Below are 13,377 nucleotides of genomic sequence, written 5' to 3' on the forward strand. Positions count from 1 at the left end.
TATCAGAAGCAGAAGATATTAAGTGGCAAGAATACACAGAAGAACTATACAAAAAAGATCTTCATGACCCAGATAACCACGATGGTGTGATCACTCATCTAGAGCCAGATATCCTGGAATGCAAAGTCAAGTGGGCCTTAGGAAGCATCATTATGAACAAAGCTAGTGGAGGTGATGGAATTCCAGTTGAGCTATTTCAAATCCTAAAAGATGATGCTGTGAAAGTGCTGCACTCAATATGCCAGCAAATTTGGAAAACTCAGCAGTGGCCACAGGACTGGAAAAGGTCAGTTTTCATTCCAATGGCAAAGAAAGGCAATGCCAAAGAATGCTCAAATTACCACACAATTGCACTCATCTCACACGCTAGCAAAGCAATGCTCAAAATTCTCCAAGCCGGGCTTCAACAGTACATGAACTATGAACTTCCAGATGTTCAAACTGGTTTCAGAAAAGGGAGAGGAACCAGAGATTAAATTGCCAGAATCCATTGGATCATCAATAAAGCAAGAGAGTTCCAGAAAGACATCTACTTCTGCTTTATTGACTATGCCAAAGCCTTTGAGTGGATCACAACAAACTGTGGAAAATTCTGAGACAGATGGGAATCCCAGACCACCTGACCTGCCTCCTGAGAAATCTGTATGCAGGTCAAGAAGCAACAGTTAGAACTGGACATGGAACAACAGACTGGTTCCAAATTGGGAAAGTAGTAGGTCAAGGCTATATAATGTCACCCTGCTTATTTAACTTATATGAGAAATGCTGGGCTGGATGAAGCACAAGCTAGAATCAAGACTGCCAGGAGAAATATCAGTAACTGTAGATATGCAGATGACACCACCCTTATGGCAGAAAGTGAAGAACTAAAGAGCCTCTTGATGAAAGTGAAAGAGGAGAGTGAAAAACTTGCCTTTAAACTCAACATTCACAAAACTAAGATCATGGCACCCAGTCCCATCACTTCATGGCAACTAGATGGGGAAACAGTGGAAACAGTGTCCGACTTTATATTTTGGGGCTCCAAAATCACTGCAGATGGTGACTGTAGCCATGAAATTAAAAGACAGTTGCTCCTTGGAAGAAAAGCTATGACCCACTTAGACAGCATATTAAAAAGCAGAGACATTACTTTGCCAATGAAGGTCCATCTAGTCAAAGCTATGGTTTTTCCAGTAGTCATGTATGGGTGTGAGAGTTGGATTATAAAGAAAGCTGAGGGCCGAAGAATTGATGCTTTTGAACTGTGGTGTTGGAGAAGACTCTTGAGAGTACCTTGGACTGCAAGGAGATCCAACTAAGTCCTGAATATTCATTGGAAGGACTGATGCTGAATCTGAAACTCCAATACTTTGGCCACCTCATGAGAAGAACTGACTCATTTGAAAAGACCCTGATGCTGGGAAAGATTGAAGGCAGGAGGAGAAGGGGATGACAGAGGATGAGATGGTTGGATGGCATCACCAGCTCTATAGACACGAGTTTGAGCAAGCTCCGGGAGTTGGTGAAGGACAGGGAAGCCTCGCGTGCTGCAGTCCATGGGGTCGCAAAGAGTCGGACATGACTGAGAGACTGAACTGAACTGAACTGAATGATTTCCCTAAAGATGGTGGAGGCATTCTTAAATCCTTGTGGGAGTACCATTCAAAGAGATGGTTTTATACTAGTCTCTGAATCATTCCATTCAAAGGCAAATAGTTCTTGAGACTCAGGACTTAAAGGTTTACAGTATAAGGTATCTTCTAAGTCCAGAAGTATAAATCAGAAAATGTTTCTAAATAAAGTTTTAAGTGAAGAATAAAGATTTGCTACCACTGGGTTTATATATTCTACAATTGGTTCAGTTCAGTTCAGTTCAGTTCAGTCGCTCAGTCGTGTCTGACTCTGCGACCCCATGAATCACAGCACGCCAGGCCTCTCTGTCCATCACCAACTCCTGGAGTTCACTCAGACTCACGTCCATTGAGTCAGTGATGCCATCCAGCCATCTCATCTGTCGTCCCCTTCTCCTCCTGCCGCCAATCTCTCCCAGCATCAGAGTCTTTTCCAATGAGTCAACTCTTCGCATGAGGTGGCCAAAGTACTGGAGTTTCAGCTTTAGCATCATTCCTTCCAAAGAAATCCCAGGGCTGATCTCCTTCAGAATGGACTGGTTGGGTCTCCTTACAGTCCAAGGGACTCTCAAGAGTCTTCTCTAACACCACAGTTCAAAACCATCAATTCTTCGGCGCTCAGCCTTCTTCACAGTCCAACTTTCACATCCATACATGACCACAGGAAAAACCATAGCCTTGACTAGACGGACCTTAGTCGGCAAGTAATGTCTCTGCTTTTGAATATGCTATCTAGGTTGGTCATAGCTTTTCTTACAAGGAGTAAGCGTCTTTTAATTTCATGGCTGCAGTCACCATCTGCAGTGATTTTGGAGCCCCAAAAAATAAAGTCTGACACTGTTTCCACTGTTTCCCCATCTATCTCCCATGAATGTACTCAAATCCTGCGTACAATGGTTATCTCCATTCTGGAATTTTGTACTGGCAGAACTGGAATGTTACATGGGGATTGACGAAGTTGGATTAATTGGGATTTAAGAAATGTGGTTATCAGAGGCTGTATACTTCTCTTCAGATGCCTCTTTAAAGGCTATTGCTTTAAATTTGGAGCTTTGGTGCTTGGATGGAGTTTTATCACTATTTGGTCAATTAGCTGTCTTCGTTCTTTATGGATGTCACACTTACCTTTCCTAGAATTTTAGGGACTTGTGGTTGAGGCTTGTCCCTAGCTGTAATAGTGCAGCTTAGGGTTGATTAGCGTAGGGTTGATCTGGGAGTGCTTTAATGTCTATTTTTCTCTGGTGAGATAGCCATTTAATTTTGTGAGATCTCACCCCAACAAGAGAAGAGGGCATTCAGGCATATTTAGGAAGCTGTGCTATAAACATTCTTTTTCCAGTTGTTTATATTCCAAGGTTGAAGGAGGAGTGCACATATACAAATCCCCTGGGTCGACCTTGACCATCTAGACCTGCAGGCTTTTGTCTCAGCAGATACTGCCCTGCTTGAGACAGAGGACCTCCTGGGTGGACTTGAGCACCCTCGTCAGTTTGAGGAGGGAAGACAGATCCCTCCTGACAGTCTGGTAGGGAAAGGCTCAGGGCTAGGGCTGGCCCTGTGGCCCTGGGAGGGCTGTTGGAAGCCTCAGCCTCACTGGCAGGGATTGTCCCTCCATATGGAGGGAACCTCGGGAAGTACTGGAGGAACCAGATATAATGAGTTGAGATCATTAGGCTCTGATTCAGGCAAGACAGGCCTTTTCTGAGGGTCTTCCCCTGGAACCATAATTTTACATGTCTTCTGCAAAGATTTTTTAAGCGATAAATTTTTTAAAACTGAAATATAGTTGATTTAAAATGTTGTGCTCATTTCTGCTAGACTGCAAAGTGACTCAGTTATACACACATATACATTCTTTTCCATTATGGCTTATTCCAAGAGATCGGATATAGTTCCCTGTGCTATACAGGAGGACTTTGTTGTTTATCCATTCTAAAGTAATAGCTTGCATCTACCAAACTCCCAAACTCCCAGTCCACCCCTCCCCCTCCTCCCCTCTTCTACAAATTCTTATTCTGATAAAGACTCAGTTTCATTTTGCTGCTGAAAAACATACAGGATAACTTACGCAAGTTGAGGTCAATGTTATAAGCCTACTCCTTGCACCTTGGCTTCTCTTGATCTAAAGAAAAGGGGTAACCTCAGTGCAAGGCAAGGCTGACAGTGGGACAGCCAGGAGGGCTCCATCTGGACATCCATCCTCGAAGGGAAACATGCCCTTAGCGGGGTCTGAGTTTTGCAGTTGGCTGACTGGGTATCCTAAATTGTAATGCTCATGATGGTTTACTTCCTGGCTGGCAAAACCAGGGAGGAGCCTCAAAGCTGCCTTTGGCCATGCCTGCTGCCCCTGCCCAGCTGCATGGCTTGGGCCTGACAGTAACCAGCAGACTTGCCAGAAACTCGCTGTCAGCAGGATACAGCCGTGCTGGTGTCCCCTGGCAAACCCTTCAGTTCATGAGAGATAAAGGGAAGACCCAGGGCTTGGCGATCTGTGGCTCAGAGCACGCTTTTTTCCCTTAGAGGAAGCACCCCAGGCCTCCCCCTCAAGTGCTCTCCTAAGAGATTCTAAGGAGTTAGATGGCCACCTCCGGGAATGAAGGTTTGGAGAAAACATGAGCAAGCAACTCCGAGGTGAAAGGTTTAGTCTGTATCCCAGGTTTCAAACTCAAGGGCTGAGAACAGTTGATGGATCGCAAGTCTCTAGAAAATGGCCTTCCCTCGCTCCCCCAAAGGCAGAGGGCCATCAAAGAGCTGCAACAGGCATGAGAGAGCAAGAACCTGAGGATTTGGGAACCAATTCCATCTCCTAGTTATGTGTCTGGAAAGAAGCAAGCAGATGTAGTGGCAACTATTCATTCACGACTTGCCTGTAAGAATTCCCTGGAGAAGCCCCCAGGAGAAGGGAAAGTCTCCGAGAAGACCAGCGTGGGTTCAAAGATTCATGGAGATGCTTTCCATTAGAGATGCCTGTCGATACCCAAGGCCTGAAAGTCACACATGCTATCCGGCTGCCAACAAATCTGTCCCAGCAGTTCCAAGACTGTAGCCAGTATGGTCAGAAGTGCCCCGTAGTCTACCCCACGAGCTGAGGGCAGGCTTGCCTATTGCAGAGGAGACTATGAGAGTCAGGACTGTCTCACTCACCACTTTGGAAAACTTACCCTCAGAGGAGAAGGGTGGAAGAAATGGCTGTATCACCTTTAAAAAATGAAGTGAGGACTCTTAGACTCAGTCGAGCTTGAGAGGGGAACTCAAGAATATACAGGTTGAAATACCCAAGCCCTCACTTCCTTTTGGAGCAAGTTGGGCTTTACCCTTCCTGGCAGAGGACCGTGACATGTGCCTCCCCTACAGAGGCCACAGCCGAGCTGATCTAGACGTCTGGGCAGTTTTCAGGTAGAACCTCCTTAGACCCCATGGCCTTCACCACCAATGTTTGTCCTTCTTGGCAAACTTTATTCTTTTTGTTTTTTTATTTTTTATTTATTTTTTCTTTTTGTTTTTTTAAATTGGAGTATAATTGCTTTACGGGCTTCCCAGGTGGCGGTAGTAGTAAGCAACCCGCCTGCCAATGCAGGAGACGTAAGAGACATGGGTTCAATCCCTGGGTTGGGAAGATTCCCTGGAGGAGGGCATGGCAACCCATTCCAGTATTCTTGCCTGGAGAACCCCCATGGACAGAGAAGCCTGGTGGGCTACAGTCGCAAAGAGTCGAACACGACTGAAGCGACGGAGCACATTTATAATTGCTTTATGATGTCGTGTTAGTTTCTGCTGTAGAATGAAGTGAATCCGTTATACACATACGTATATATACCTGTACATATACACACATCCCCTCCCGCCTGATCCTCCCTCCTACCCCTCTACATCAGCACAGAGCACCAAGCTGAGCTCCCTGGGCTGTACAGCTGTTTCTCACTAGCTATTTCACACATGGTAGTGGGTATATGTCAATTCCAGTCTCCCAATTCACCCCCCTCCCCTCCCCGACCACGTCCATATGTCTATGGGCCTTTCCTGCCCTGCAGCTAGGTTCATCTGTACCATTTTTCTAGGTTACACACACATACCTTTGTATACATTTGTTTTTCTCTTTCTGACTTATTTCACTCTGTATATCAGACTCTTACTCCATCCACATTTCTACAAATGACCCAATTGTGTTCTTTTTTTTATGACTTTAATATATAGACGCACACTTGAAAGCAGTTGAATGCTAACTCCCTGCCAGTTTGGCTCATATAGAAGAGGGTTAAAATTCTCAGTAAGGGAAAAATCAAAACGTGCCCTATTGTGTAAAGGCTCTTCTCTTGCTAGAAATGGAGGTAAAGATGATTCTGTCCCTTTTCTCCTCTTTTGCAAAAGAAATTTAGTTGGAAAATAGTATCATAACTCCAAGACCCATTTTCAGGCCATATTCACGCCAGCTTCCATTGATATTGGGACTGGGCAGTGTTACAAAAGAACCATTTTCTTTTTCATAGCTCCGCTACACCATATACAGCAGGAAGTCACAGAAAACACCAAGAATATAATATGTTAAGACTGATAGAATAAAAGCATATAGCTAGAACCAGACAGGCACAAACAGAATGAAGCACAGGTTTGCTGATAGAGTTCTATAGCCGAATGATTCTTACACGTTTACTTCATTAGAAACATCATCTCTATCGTCAACATAATTCAACCATCTCAGGCTGCTTTCTAGAGGTACTGAACATTTAAGGGCTATTTTCAAAAATCCACTAAAATTCTTACCAAGTTCTGTTTGTGTTTCGGAAGACTTCTTACTTTGTTTTAAAGTTGCCCAAATATTGACTACCATATTTCTTATTTAAACTGCAAGCTATTATATAAAATTCATTTACATAGCTGTCTGGTTACTGCCTTACGCTCATCCTTCCTTAAGTACCTATTCATCTAATAACATTGCCCCACCGGTCTTGTTTCTCTTTAATCTCTGCTTTTTGTTAAATCGCTCTAAAGACACACAGCTGTGCTTTTCAATCTGTGCTGACCACCCATTTGGAAATAGAGGATTTTTCCCATCTCCCATTTCACTGATTCTAGTCCTCATATTTCCTATTTATTTATTAATTTTTTTTTTTTAACCATGGTAGAAGTCACACAGTATAACACATGCTGTTTTAACCAGACTTAACTATACAGTGAGGGACACTAAGTACCACATCGTTGCGCAACCCTCATCATCATCCATCTCCCGAATTTTTCACTCTCCTGAACTGAAACTCTGTCCTCATTAAACGCTGAGCCCCATTTCCCCTCCCCACCCTCCCTCTCCTGGCATCTACCAACATACTTCTGACTCAATGATTTGACTATTCTAGGTACGTCCTATAAGTGGAATCAAACAGTATTTATCTGCACCTACTGCATTTTTAAGGTTAACTTAATATAGGTGATTAATATAATCATGATGGTGTGATCACTCATCTAGAGCCAGATATCCTGGAATGCGAAGTCAAGTGGACCTTAGGAAGCATCACTACGAACAAAGCTAGTGGAGGTGATGGAATTCCAGTTGAGCTATTTCAAATCCTAAAAGATGATGCTGTGAAAGTGCTGCACTCAATATGCCAGCAAATTTGGAAAACTCAGCAGTGGCTGCAGGACTGGAAAAGGTCAGTTTTCATTTCAATGCCAAAGAAAGGCAATGCCAAAGGATGCTCAAACTATTGCACAATTGCACTCATCTCACACGCTGCTGCTGCTGCTGCTAAGTCACTTCAGTAATGCTCAAAATTCTCCAAGCCGGGCTTCGACAGTACATGAACTATGAACTTCCAGATCTTCAAGCTGGATTTAGAAAAGGTAGAGGAATCAGATATTAAATTGCCAACATCTGTTGGATCATCGAAAAAGCAAGAGAGTTCCAGAAAGACATCTATTTCTGCTTTATTGACTATGCCAAAGCCTTTGACTGGTGTGGATCCTGTGGAAAATTCTGAAAGAGATGGGAATACCAGACCACCTGACCTGCCTCTTGAGAAATCTGTATGCAGGTCAAGAAGCAACAGTTAGAACTGGACATGGAACAACAGACTGGTTCCAAATCAGGAAAGTAGTACATCAAGGCTGTATATTATCACCCTGCTTGTTTAACTTATATGCAGAGTATATCATGAAAAATGCTGGGCTGGAAGAAGCACAAGCTGGAATCAAGATTGCTGGGAGAAATATCAATAACCTCAGATATGCAGATGACACCACCCTTATGGCAGAAAGTGAAGAACTAAGGAGCCTCTTGATGAAAGTGAAAGAGGAGAGTGAGAAGCTGGCTTAAGCTCAACATTCAGAAAACTAAGATCATGGCATCTGGTCCCATCACTTCATGGCAAATAGATGGAAAAACAATGGAAACAGTGGCAGACTATTTTTTTGGGCTCCAAAATCACTGCAGATGGTGACTGTAGCCATGAAATTAAAAGATGCTTGCTCCTTGGAAGAAAAGTTATGACCAATCTAGACAGCATATTAAAAAGCGGAGACATTACTTTGCCAACCAAAGTCCATCTAGTCAAAGCTATGATTTTTCCAGTGGTCATGTATGGATGTGAGAGTTGGACTATAAAGAAAGCTGAGCACTGAAGAATTGATGCTTTTGAACTGTGGTGTTAGAGAAGACTCTTGAGAGTCCCTTGAACAGCAAGGAGATCCAACCAGTCCATCCTAAAGGAGATCAGTCCTGAATATTCACTGGAAGGACTGATGCTGAAGGTACAATACTTTGGCCCCCTGATGCGAAGAACTGACTCATTGGAAAAGACCCTGATGCTGGGAAAGATTGAAGGCGGGAGGAGAAGGGGGTGACAGAGGATGAGATGGTTGGATGGCATCACCGACTCAATGGACGTGAGTTTGAGTAAGCTCTGGGAGTTGGTGATGGACAGGGAGGGCTGGCGTGCTGCAGTCCATGGGGTTGCAGAGAGTTGGACACGACTGATCGGCTGAACTGAACTGAATATATGTCCTGCAAACAGATTGTGCCTTCCTTTTTTTCCCCTTTATTTTTAATGTGCTTACTTTATTCCTTAGATTGACCGGTACAATCATGTTTTTCTTCCTTTTTTCCCCTTCATGTTAAAGTAGCAGGTGTGCAGTTGACATTCCCCAGTTTGGAACATTTTCTTCTTGGGATGACCAGAACAAAATGACCGAAAGTGGATTCAATAAGGTTTTGGCTGCCAATATCCAATAGTTAGTTATTTGTTCAGTCATGTCCGACTCTTTGTGACCCCATGGACTATAGCCTACTGGGCTCCTCCGTCCATAGGATTTTCCAGGCAGAGGTACTGGAGTGGGTTGCCATTTCCTTCTCCAGTATAATTAGCCAACTCCTACCAAATAAAATGGTCAGACATAGATAACTTAGACAAGAAACCCAAAGGCCTGGGACGCTAACCCAGGGTTTGAGTATCTCAGCAGCTAAACCTTTTAGCTTCTTTCTTGGTCTTTCTTGGGGTGGACCTAACAAGCCACGATCCTAATGTTGGGAGTCCAACCCAAAGTTTTGGCCTCTAACTCGACCAAAATCTCCCCAAACTGGGTCTTTGGCCCACATTACTGATGAGATTATTAAAGAACTTAGATACAGGTGCATTTTAACATGGTTACTCACCCAAAAGATATCTGATCCAGGAGCTGTTTCTTCTCTCAAAAGCGACAGTAGCCCCAAGGAGCCTAGAGCACCATGGAGGTGGGGGCAGCAGGAACCCAGCAGCCGACGCTCTAGAAAAATTCAGTCTATTTGGCCACTCAGGGGAGGCAACAGGGGCTCACACTCTGCTGAGGGCTACATGCTTGGGTGGGCGGTCACGAGACCTGCCAAACATTGCCAGAACTGTTGCCAAGCGAGGGCCTGCTGCCCAACACACGTAAAAGCCAATACTATGGTACCAGCTATTGGGAAAAGAAAAAGTTTTTGTGTGAAATCGACCAGCAAGGAAACAGAAAGCAAGGCTCTCAAATGTTTCTGCGATCCAGGATTCAGGGTGAAATGTGAGGGGTTAGGGGAATTTCAAAAGCTGAATGGCTAGTCTTGAATCAATCCATGTAAGCTATTCATGCTGCTAGAGGGGCTTCCCTGGTGGCGGCTTAGGGATAAAGAATCCACCTGCCAGTGCAGGAGATGCGGGTTCGAGCCCTGGGTCAGGAAGATCCCCTGGAGAAGGGAATGGCAACCCATTCCAGTATTCTTGCCTGGGAAATCCCACGGTCAGAGGAGCCTGCAGGGCTACAGTCCATGGGGTTGCAGAGAGTTGACTTAGCAACTGAACATGCGTGCTGCTGGAAGCCAGATTTTTCTTACTGAAGGACTTCTTACTCCATAAAGGGCTCAGGTGGCAGCATTTCTGTTCTTTGAGTTTCATAGACGGAAGATTCTTGGTTCCAGGGTTATCCTGGAGACATGGGTTCCTGTCTTGCACATGCTTAGTGCTGTCTCTGTAAAATAACTCTCAGCTGTGTTAATCAATCAGCCTACTCAAGGAGGCAAAACCAGTTTAAGCTGGTCAATGTTTTATGTGCTGTTTCAGGAACTCCTTTTTTCCAGTTTCTGTTTCCTTGACTTATCCCCCTCACCCTTCGAGTAATTCCTAGCTTTCTGGTACAAGACAAAATCGTAAAAAAAAAAAAAAAAAATCAAAATCATGAATGACAAGAAAGAAGAGTTCATTGTCCGAGGAGATGCGTCCTGACAACCAAAGGCAGTCCACAGTCATTTATAGAATTACAGCATTAAAATGGGGGGATGCTCTAAATTTGAACTCTCTATTAAACTATATTTCTGCATCAATGTTAACTATTTTTTAAAAAGATTTTTTAAAAAATGTGGATCATTTTTAAAGTCTGTTGAGTTTGTTACAATATTGCTTCTGCTTCATGTTTGGGTTTTTTGGCTGCAAGGCATGTGGGATCTCAGCTCCCTAACCAGGGATTGAACCCACACCCCAGGCACTGGAAGGTGAGGTCCCAACCAGATCACCAGGAAAGTCCCCAACATTAACTGAGAGTTAAAATGAATGGACACTGTGCAGGAGATTATTTTCTTAAATGACATATACACAGAAGTGTTGAGGCATTAAATATCATGTTTGTACCATACTCTCAAATGATTTAGGTAAAAAAAAAAAGGGAAAAATCCAGACATATAAATAATATACACAGAGACTGAAGCAAGCATAGCACAGTGTTACCAGCTGGTGACTGAGATAAGGGAGGGGGATGATATGTGGGTGTTCACTGTGTTATTCTTTAAACTTTTCTGAAGCTTTGAGATCTTTCAAAATAATAAGTTGGGGGAAGTAAAAATAAAATAAATCAGACAGAGAACAGGAACTGTGGTTGGGGACAAGCCCTCTGCCTGCCCTGTAAAAATAGCTCCAATCACAGCTGCCTCTGTGTGACATGAGGAATCACACACCATTTGCTTTCACCAACCAAAGGATACATCTACACAGGTTTGGAGAGCAATCGTTCCCCTGTCATTCAGAAGAAGGATAAGAAAAAGAGGAAGAGAATGAAGCAATGCAAAAAGGAAGGGTGGAGGGATGGAAGAAAGGCAGGAAAGATGGAAGGCAAGGATTTATTGATCTGGGGCAGGCACTGCCTTCGATTCTTTCTTTTACATTATTCATCTGTTTCTAACAACAACCTTTAAAAGACAAAAAATTGAGGCTTAGAGAAGTAAAAAACCTGTCCTTTGGCCATAAAACGAAAACTGTTTATCTCAGATAATGATGTCCAGTAAAGAAATAAGATTAAACCGATGAGTCATGAGACGGCCAGTATATATATACAATGGAATATGACTCAGCTATAAAAATGAATGCATTCAAGCCAGTCCTAATGAGGCAGATCAACCTAGAGCCTATTATAAAAAGTGAAGGAAGTCAGAAAGAGAAAGACAAATATTGTATATTAATACATGCATATGGAATCTACAAAGATGGTACTGATGAACCTATTTTCAGGGCAGCAATGGAGATGCAGACACCGAAAACAGGTTTGTGAACACAGTGGGGAGGGAAAGAGTGGGATGAATTGAGAGAATAGCATGGAAACAGATCCGTTACCATATGTAAAATGAGAGCAAGCGAGGATTTGCTGTGTGACACGGGGGGGCTCACCCCAGTGCTCTGTGACAGCCTGGAGGAGTGGGAGGAGGTGGGAGATGGGAGGGGGCTTCGGGAGGGAGGGGACATATGTATACCTGCGGCTGATTTGTGTTGATGTATGGCAGAGGCCAGACACAATATTGTAGAGCACTTGTCCTCCAGGACTGCAAGGAGAGCCAGCCAGTCCATCCTAAAGGAGATCAGTCCTGGGTGTTCACTGGAAGGACTGATGTTGAAGCTGAAACTCCAATACGTTGGCCACCTGATGGGAAGAGCTGACTCATTTGAAAAGATCCTGATTCTGGGAAAGATTGAGGGCAGGAGGAGAAGGGGACGACAGAGGATGAGATGGCTGGATGGCATCACTGACTCAGTGGACATGGGTTTGGGTAGACTCCGGGAGTTGGTGATGGACAGGGAGGCCTGGTGTGCTGAAGTTCATGGGGTAGCAAAGAGTCGGACACGAAAATACAGTGACTGAACTGAACTGTATTTTGTTCTATGCTTCTCGATATTGAGCAATTATAACCTTTGATAATTATTAGTTACTCAAGAACAGTTCAGAGAAGGCAATGGCACCCCACTCCAGTACTCTTGCCTGGAAAATCCCATGGATGGAGGAGCCTGGTGGGCTACAGTCCATGCGGTCGCTAAAAGTCGGACACGACTGAGCAATTTCACTTTCCCTTTTCACTTTCATGCATTGGGGAAGGAAATGGCAACCCACTCCAGTGTTCTTGCCTGGAGAATCCCAGAGACGGGGGAGCCTGGTGGGCTGCCATCTATGGGGTCACACAGAGTCGGACACAACTGAAGCGACTTAGCAGCAAGAACAGTCATGTTTTAGGAGTATTGTTTAATTGCCACCACCAATAGAATGATACTCAGATGTGTTCTTTCTATAAAACTATATAAGTAATAAAAAAAAGGGGTGGGGGGAGGAAAAGATGGCCAAAATTTCTATGAACATAGAGATTTCTAAAATCCTGACCGTGGATTATTGTTTTTTAAAAGAAAGCTTTGTAGCAGGAAGGGCTGCATCCTTTAGGGACTAAAGCATTAGTAAAGACACCTAGGCCTCTCATCTAGGCTACACCTCAGGCCTAGAGGGCGAGTCCAAGAAAACTAAAGTGTTTCTCCCTCCATTTGAAAAGCTCCTAAGACTGTTAGGCACACAGGTTCCCCCTTCTGCTGTGTTGCAATGTGGTGGCTGGTATGTGAGAATTCGGATATTTAATTTGGGGTGAATGCGGGGGTGTTCCCCTCCTTCCCCCCCACGCCGCCCCTGCTCCAGGCCACCTGCAGAGTGGGAGGAAAGGGCACACTTGCTGGCATTACCAGCATCCTCTGAAGACACTCTCTGCTTCCGCTCCGGGAGAGAGAGAAGCAAGTTAGCTAATTATGGCAGCTCCGGGAATGACTCCCATGTTCAGGCAATTCTCTGTGTGCTTCTCACACCGACAAAGAACATGAGAGAGGGATCGTGTCAACAGCTCAGAGAGAAAAAAATGTCCTTGATGAGAGAATGAAAATGGAAGACATCTTGATCATTGAAGGTGATTCTCACTCCAAGGTCAAGAGCCAGTAGCACCTTCCCAAACCAAAGTTTCTGTCATTCTTTCAGG

The sequence above is a fragment of the Budorcas taxicolor genome, chromosome 13 (assembly GCF_023091745.1).
Source record: "Budorcas taxicolor isolate Tak-1 chromosome 13, Takin1.1, whole genome shotgun sequence".
NCBI classification, from domain to species: Eukaryota; Metazoa; Chordata; class Mammalia; order Artiodactyla; family Bovidae; genus Budorcas; species Budorcas taxicolor.